Here is a 9078-nt window from a genome sequence, read left to right on the forward strand (position 1 = left end):
GTGGTATCAGCACCTGTTTTGTTTAATTCAAACTAATCCATTCTTCCTGCCCACTACTAACTCTACCGCTGCCCATTGACAGGCGACTCTCAAGAGATCACCTCCTAGATAATGCAGCTCTTGATGTCCATTCTTACTGTAGGGCACAGAGTTTATCAGTGTTCAAGTGTCATAACTTAAGGACAGTTAAAAACTCTGTAAACATGCACTCTGGCTGACTAGAGATGCAAGGCTGCTCCCTCCACAAGGCCATAACCATTTTCATGCGACAACACTTTCCAAACAAAAAGGGAGCCAACAACAAGAAAGCACACAAAACATGACTTACGGAGGGTTTTTATTTACAGTGACTCTTTAAAAGACTGAGAAAAACATCCATTTATGGGTGGGTGAATGATGAATTTTTTAACCTTAGGCAGCTGCTGAGACTCCTTTGTGTGTCCTTCTTCTCAGCAGAAAGGGAAAGCTGTGGTAGCAGCCGCCACTGCTGCTGCCTGGGGGATAAATAAATGGGAGCCTGGTACATGATATGATATGTGTAGAGAGGGCATCATCAGGTTAACAGCAGATTCTTCAAAGGGCATCAAGAGACAGGTTAGTCTGAGATGCTGTAAAGTGTACCTCTATGATTTACAGAGAGATAGGAGGCAACTTGTGGGGGCAGGCATGGATATGGTACTATCAAGGTATAAAGGCATAAAGCAGCTCCAGGGCTCTTTCACATCTTCAGTGCTTGCAAATACAAGATTTCTGAAGAGGAAAAAGCAGAGGGAAGAAAGGCATTCGGCCATATTAACAGATATTCCAAAACAGTATGTAAGGCAAATGGGGAAACATGGGTGCTTGATCAGAATCACAGCTACTGAATTTCAGCAAAGTCAGTCAGTAAGTTCACCCCAGGCTATCGAAGCCCCTTGGACCCAGGAGGATGGAACAGTCTATCAGATGTCTGCCTGGCCACTTGTGATATGGTTGTGCAGGACACCTTGCAAATGGGATGCTTCTGTAGGACATCTTGCAGGTGCTGGAGCAATGCCTGGTGGAACTTCAGAAAAGTCAAGAGGTTCCCAGGAGCTGCTTTAGAGGATAGAGCTTCTGTGTTTTGGTTTTGCTGCTAGTATTTCATAGCACCTAGTGCACCTGGAAACACGCAAATTTAGTAGACCATAAATTATGCAGCACTATATTATGTTTCATAAAGGTAAAGGGACCCCTGACCATTAGGTCCAGTCGTGGCCGACTCTGGGGTTGCAGTGCTCATCTCGCTTTATTGGCTGAGGGAGCTGGCGTACATCTGGTCATGTGGCCAGAATGACTAATCCGCTTCTGGCAAACCAGAGCAGCGTACGGAAGCACGCTTTACCTTCCCGCCGGAGCGGTACCTATTTATCTACTTGCACTTTGACATGCTTTCGAACTGCTAGCTTGGCAGGAGCAGGGACTGAGCAACGGGAGCTCACCCCGTCGCGGGGATTTGAACTCCCGACCTTCTGATCAGTGAGTCCTAGGCTCTGTGGTTTAACCTACAGCGCCACCCACGTCCCATAATAATTAGTAATTATAGTTCTTAATATATAGCACATGAACAAGTGTCTGCACTACACCCTCCCTCCTTTACAGCCATGAGGATAAGGTAGGAAGCATCAGCTTCCATTTTTGATGAACTACAGCTTACCACTATGTTGAGACTGGGAACTGTGGTTAGTTTTAACAATGATTTGCTGGAACAAGCCAACTTCAAACCATCGTTGATGATCCTGGCATGTTTGGATAAACCATTGTTAAAGCTAAATATAGTTCTTTGTTCTGGCGTAATGACAAGCTGCAGTTGGGTGAAAGTGGAAGCAAATGCTTTTGCCATCATAAAATTATATAATTTTAGAATTGGAAGGGACCTTGGAGATCATCTAATGCAATTCTTCGTTCAGTGCAGAAGTCTGCAATTTTAAGCCAGCCTTCCAAACAGATGGCCATCTCACCTCTCCTTAAAACCCTGCAATGAAGGCAGCCCATTCACCCTGTTACATGATTCAACCACATTTTCAGTTAGGAGTTTTATCCTCATGTTAGCCAAAATCTGTTTCCTTGCAATTGCCACCCATTGGTTCTGGTCCAACAGAGAACATGTTTGCTCCATTTTCTACCTGACAGACTATGAACACGTCTTAATCAGTCCTTCTTTGCACTAACTGTATTCAGTTCGTTCAACCACCTCTCATAGGACTTACCACTTACAAATGTGAAGGAAAGAGCACACGAGGATTTGTGTAGTGCTCAACAACAGTTTATCATGTTTGAATGAGATGCACCAGAGTGCATCTTCTGCATTTCTAGGACCAGCCAATACTGTGGCCCAATAATTCCTGACAGTAAGAGCTGTTTGACAGTGGAATTTGCTGCCAAGGAGTGTGGTGGAGTCTCCTTCTTTGGAGGTCTTTAAGCAGAGGCTTGACAACCATATGTCAGGAGTGCTCTGATGGTGTTTCCTGCTTGGCAGGGGGTTGGACTCGATGGCCCTTGTGGTCTCTTCCAAGTCTATGATTCTATGATTCTATGATTAAGGGATTTGGTCTTTGAATCAACCAAAACCTGTTCTATTCTCCAAGGAATTCCTCAATCAGCTCCAGAGACATGGAATTTCACATGTCCCTTCCTTGGCGGTGGGGGAAACCAACACAGCTTGTAAAAATTGGGCAAATTTGATTACGTGGCATGATTCATTCTACTTCTGCTATGGTTAGGGAATGTCAAAGAACTCTGCATGGTTGGAAATCTGTCCCTTAACCTTCTGCAAATCTTGCTCACCCCCTCCATCCCCAACATGCTTTCTGCAGAATTTCAAAGGTGGGTTGTTGTTTTTTTTGTTTTTTGGCAGTCTTAAGAAGTAGAAACTTGCTTTTAAAAAAAGCAATCTGAGATCTCTGGGCAGAAAAATAGACTGCTGGGAATGGAACTTGGAAAGCTGGTTTTTTACTACATTATTTCCCCTTTCCTCTGAAATATGCAATGACTTTCCTCAAGCTATTTTTTATTTCCTAAGCTGTATGTTATATCACTGTCCTTTGTTCGAGAAAAGATGGGCAACTAAGTCACTAAATCACTATATAGAATGGAAACGATTTCTCTTAGATTTGACTGGCCTTGAATTACTGTTTCTTCATTTAAAGAAGCAAGTACATATTAGGGGCTTCCAGGCTGTTGCTATTTTAGGCTGGGTTTCAATCCCATACTGGCAAATTCAGGTTGGGCAACTGAAGCTGATTTGGTGGTATTGCACAACAAGCCCACTCCCCATCTGACTTTTTGCAATAAAGGTGGCAAAAATGCAGGTGAACGTGTGGGATAATCCTTCCTGCGTGTAATGTTCCCATTGTGCAATATCCTCCCAAACTTTGTACAAACAAATCAGTATGAATGCTCAGTAAACAGGTCATTTGGAAGCAACCCTAGTTTCCTTAGTGCATACAGAACAGGCCATTGTGTAAGACAACCACAGCCTACAGTGGGCTGGACACAACAATTGGGGGAGTTGTAATGGCAATCCTGCATTTCTGGGGACTTTGTATAATATTGTTTTAAACTGATGACCTTAAATTAATTGGGAGAAATGTGCATAGCCAGGATTTTTCTTAGGGGGGGGTCAGGCTTTTGTTAGGGTGGCAAACTTTTGTTGGGGGGGCAGAACCTCAGAATTGTATTGATTTGTACTGATTGGGGGGCAGCTGCCCCGTGCCTCCCCTTGGCTACGCTCAGGTTGGGAGGATTTAATTTTCCTTCTTTCAGAAGACAATGATCCGTTTTTCACAAAGACTATTTTTTTCTTATTAATTAATGTCCAGGTACTGTGATTTGTATTTCAGCTGAGCCCAGGATTTGCTGATGGCTCTCTAGCCAGGAAAGAAAAAAATGTTGAATAAAAGCATCTTTAGGTGGCTCATGCAAGGCAACTTGATTCATACTAATATCCTCCCGGCCTTGGCTGGGGAGGGCGGGGTATATTATGTTTGAAAAAGATGCAAGTTTCCAGTGTTCCGGGACACAGCATGTGCATCCTCCCATATGGCCTCCAGCCATTTCCCGACAACTATACGTTCTTCCTGCCTATGAGCCAACAGCACATTTCGTTGAGGAAAAAATGTACAGGGATAAGCTTATGCATTCTACAAAAACTCAAAATATTGCCTAGTTTGTCTAATCCAGGGATATGGGATGGAAATTTTTCCAAAACCTGTTTTCCCCCAGTGCTTTATTTTTCCAGTAATCCTCACACCCCCTGGCCACTGTTAGTTCATTAGTAACAATGAATAGATGTCAACTTCAATTTGAATATTAGGTAAGCTTGGGAATTTCAACCATTTAGCTTTGTTTACTAAGTACAAGTTAAATAAACATGCTAATTACATAACTCTCTAGGTCAGGCACGTCCAACAGGTAGATAATGATCTACCAGTAGACCACTGGACGTCTTTGGTAGATCACCGGTAGATCACTGGATCCCCTTAACAACTTTTGGTCCCCTAAAAAAAATCCACAACCTTGATCCAAACCCCTAAAAACAGGGCTTTCCTCCCTAAAAAAGCTCAACAGCTTTGACCTGAACCCCCCCCTAAAAAACAGGGCTTTCCTTCCTAAAAAAAGTTCAACTTTGACCTGAACCCCAAAATCACTGCCAATTTTTAACAGTGAGTAGATCACAGTCTCTTGGGAGTTGGCCACCCCTGCTCTAGGGGATCAGAAATTTTCTTGAGGCAGATTACCTTTTTAATATTTCCTGGGAAATCTGTATCACTTATCTTAACATTTCTGGTTTCAGACTGTGGTTTTCTAAATTTCCTGTTTCAAGGCACTCCAAAAATGTCTGGGCCAGGGCTCCTTTTGGAAAAAGAAATTCATTACCTGCATAATCTACATTAACTTATTAAATTTAGTTTACAAATGCTCTTTCGCTATGACTCTTTAAAAATCATGCTGAAATGTTCACGGGGGGGGGGGGGGGGACGGACGCATACACAAGCATACATTACTCCAGAAAGGTCACCACATGCACAAGTCTGACTCAATATGAAAAGGGCAACAATATTCTTCAGCATTATTTATTACATTTGTGCCTTGCTGGTTCATCGTAGGGCTGTTTCCATATGGTTTCAGACGGAAATCACCTCAGGGCCAGACTCCCAACAGCTTTAGCAACAGTTTCCTCCCAGCATTCTCTGAATCTGGATTTAAAAAAACAGTTGTGCTGATTCCCTAAAAGGAAAGATTGCACAGAACATATGCTCCCTAGTCAGCCCATTCCAGGACAATTAGCTTGTTCACGGCCCCTGATGAGCAGATAAAGCTCCTTTGACAAATACCTCTTAAGAAGGAACATAGGAGCCTGCTGAATCAGGCCTGGGCACCCTGTTCTTACAGTGGCTAACCAGATGCTTGTGGGAAGACCTCAGGCAGCACCCGAGTCCAATAACACTCTCCCAACTTGTGATTCTAAGCAACTTGGCATTCAGGGACACACTGCTTCTGTCAATGGAAGTACAACATAGGCATTGTGGTTTGTAGGTTGACAAGGAAAGAGCTCATCCTGTATGAGAAAGAACTTGGCAAGTAACACGAGGGTGGTATCAAGAGAGACCCCTTTTCTTCTCCAGTGTCCCACATAACAGATGCTGAATTATGCTCTCTCTGTTTATATTCCTCAGTCTGACTCAGATAGTTCCACCAGCAATGCAGGAGCTATTCCCCTCTCAGCTGACTTCAGGAAAACGTGGAGCTGAATTAATATGGAACAGGCACAGGGGAACCTGAGCTTTTCAGAAAACAGCCCAGCGTAATAATAATAATAAAATGGGACTGGGTGACATTTTTGTTTCGTTGGCATACTTTCTTACTTAAAATATATGTTAGGATATATGGTTTATGTTGTTTATTTGTTTCTGTAGTGTCTTCTGCTCTTACCTGAGTGAGCATGGCAACATTTTATTAACAAAGGCTTCATTTCTCCATAAGGTTAATTAGTAATTAAAAGCATGATCTACTGTACCATAGTCAAAGGATTTGCTCCTTTTTGATCGATCTTTGAAGCAAAGAGAGGGGCCTGAAATTATTAGACATCTGCGGGCTTTGAAGTTATTTCTGCATCTGTGAACATTTCAAAAATTTTAAACCGAGCATTTCCACACACACATCCCTGGTTGAGTGTCATGATTTCAGATATTTAGTGTGAAAAATATTTGTAGCTAAATTGTTGCATCTTATATTAAACAGAGCTTATAATTGCACTAAGGGGCATGGGTGGCGCTGTGGTCTAAACCACAGAGCCTAGGGTTTGCCGATCAGAAGGTTGGCTGTTTGAATCCCCATGACGGGGTAAGCTCCCGTTGTTCGGTCCCAGCTCCTGCCCACCTAGCAGTTTGAAAGCACGTCAAGTGCAAGTAGATAAATAGGTACCGCTCCAGGCGGGAAGGTAAACGGTGTTTCAGTGAGCTGCTCTGGTTCCACAGAAGTGGCTTAGTCATGCTGGCCACATGACTTGGAAGCTGTCTGCGGACAAATGCTGGCTCCCTCGGCCTATAGAGCGAGGTGAGTATGCAACCCCAGAGTCATCTGCGACTGGACATAACGGTCAGGGGTACCTTTACCTTTACCTATAATTGCACTAGGAATTAAAAATCTACAAATTTGGGGCGGAATTCATATTTTTGTGTGTGTCATAATAACACCACACCCTTAAAGAAAGCCTTTTATATTTGCCAAATTAGGCCAGTATTAGTCCTCCAGATGTTGTTGGGCCAGTTTCCTTATACCTGCTTTAGTAGGGTGGATTGGATGCCAAAGAATGGCAGAAGCAAGACAAGAGATCTTCCACAATGCAGGTCTGAACAGTATCAAAATGTGTGGCTCAGTAACTCAAGATCCCTGTGGATTTCTTCTCAGACTTTTGCTAGGAGATATCTCAAGGGTAATGACAAAGAAATCCCCAGAGATTGTAAGTACTGTGGTTCCACAGAGACACACTGACGGAGGCCATCCTTTTTTTAAAAAAAAAAGTGGGGGAGAGTGTCCTTAAAGGGAATACTTTTCTATTAAGTCACTCAAGATTTTCTTCTCCTGCGAAGATGGTTTGGGTTGGGTTTTTTTTTTTACTCCCTAGGCTCACAGTAATTATGTGTTATGCTCTGCTAAGCTAGAGTTCTCAAAGGCCCAAGGCGAAGCAGCCAACAAGGTTTTAAACCTTTAAATTTCAGATTGCATTTGTAATTAAAACATTCTTCCTAGCAAATGCTTCATGCATAGGATGAAATTTACTCAAATTGGTATGTAAGCTTCCAAGCAATAATCCATATGAATCTCTAATGAAACACTGGAGGAAACACCCCCTCTGTGCCTGAAGACGTGTACCATATAACATAAAATTCTATCTGATCGCATAATAAAACAACGCCAAGAATCACAGCTTCTAGTCTAAGGCAATTCAGGGAAGATTCCCCATCCAGTTTATTCCAGTGAGCAGCCCAAGTCCAATCCTAGGTGCCACTAGACTTTTAGGATTTTGCAGGAGGGATTCACACGCATACTGTAAATTTAAATGAGGTTTTCCACACTTAAAATGGATCATGTTGCTCTGTTGCCCTAGCACAGGGGTCGGCAAGGTTTACCTCGCCTGAGCCAGTTCACTCCAGTGGAGATCCGATGTCTGCATAGACGCAATTTCCGGCGTCTGTGTCTGCGCAGACATAATTTTCGGCATCTGCGCATGTGCAGACGCGATTTCTGGTGCCGTGGAAACGAGTCCCAGTGCTGCGCTGCGCAGTTTAGAACAGCGCATGGGGACTTACCAAGCGGGCAGCTTGGTTCGGGGGCAGCTCGTGGGCCAGTTAAACAGGCCCCGTGGGCAGCTTGTGGCCCATGGGCCTTAGGTTGCCAACCCCTGCCCTAGCACAACAAATCAGCTTTTAAAAAACAGCAATATTTTTTGCAGTTTGGAAAATGATGGGTAAAACGTATTGGCCCCAATGGCTCAGTTGTTTAATGGGATTTGCTTCAAGTAAGCTGTTGGCTTAGTCTCACAGATCTAAATGCATCACTCTTGAGGACCGTTCTGCACAACCCAGGACTGACATGGGGTTATAAATACCAGAAAGTGAGACACTTGGGGCAACAGGCAAAGTTACTATTTCAACTCAGGCCTCTATCACACTCATACAACGACACACTGGAGTTACTTCTCTGTTGCAGCTGCAAGGCGTGTGTGACACTGCAATCATATGGACAGGATGTGATCCTCATGCCAAAAGGAAGAGTGCCAATTGGCTGGGGGCAAGGCAAACAATTGGTCCTGCTGTTCTGGCATTTACCCAAATTGGAAATGTATGGACTATCAAGCTGGGCGGGGTGGGAGGGCACATGACTCCCACAGCTGTGTGCATGCAAACAGAGCCCCACACATCAGGGGACAGTTTATAGAAAGGTGATGGTAAGATGCTAAGGTCTGCTGTAAACTTACAGTACTCTGAACACAAGTTGGATATTTGTGGCCCAGCCAGGAAATGGTATTTGGATTCTGGGACAGCTGCTTCTCCTCTGGCTGAGGTGAAACCAAAAACCTGCTTCCAAAATTGTGGGCCAAAGAACATTTTCATGGTAGACATCCCTCTTTTCACTGAACATACGAATGTTCCACAGAAGCTTTATTTTTTGTTTGTTTGCCACCTTGATTTGTATTCATGTCTGGAAAGATATAAATATCTTTAAAATAAATATATTCCAAATATCAATGCAGAAAGAATCACACAAGACGATGGAATAAAATAACCGGGCTTGGCCTCCCTAAATCTCAAGAGACGGAGGGGGCATGATGAGAAAATGCTCTTACAAAGTGCCACACTTCAATGTGTGTGTGTGTACTGGATCGCACATCGCATATAAAGACTCTTAGATTTCGCACAGGGAAAAGCTGCCAGCAGCAAGACCACTGCAAAATAAAATATGTAGCAGGCAGAATGAGCCATTCATGAGGCACAACTGAGGCTAATGGAACAACAATAAGTCCTCTGGGAAGTGCTACACTATAGCATCTCGTAA

The 9078-nt window shown here is 43.4% G+C and overlaps 1 long non-coding RNA gene across 1 annotated transcript; it reads right to left on the reverse strand.

Moving 5' to 3' along the window:
- Window positions 1-320: 320 nt before the first annotated feature.
- Window positions 321-8490, reverse strand: LOC310657968. The gene is made up of 2 exons (XR_014502052.1): window positions 5101-8490; window positions 321-1140 (listed from the first exon to the last, which is right to left on the reverse strand). It is a non-coding gene; the product is annotated as an uncharacterized lncRNA (long non-coding RNA).
- Between the last annotated feature and the right edge of the window lie 588 nt (window positions 8491-9078).

This window comes from Podarcis tiliguerta (genome assembly GCF_965153285.1).
Source record: "Podarcis tiliguerta genome assembly, chromosome: 1".
Classification (NCBI taxonomy): domain Eukaryota; kingdom Metazoa; phylum Chordata; class Lepidosauria; order Squamata; family Lacertidae; genus Podarcis; species Podarcis tiliguerta.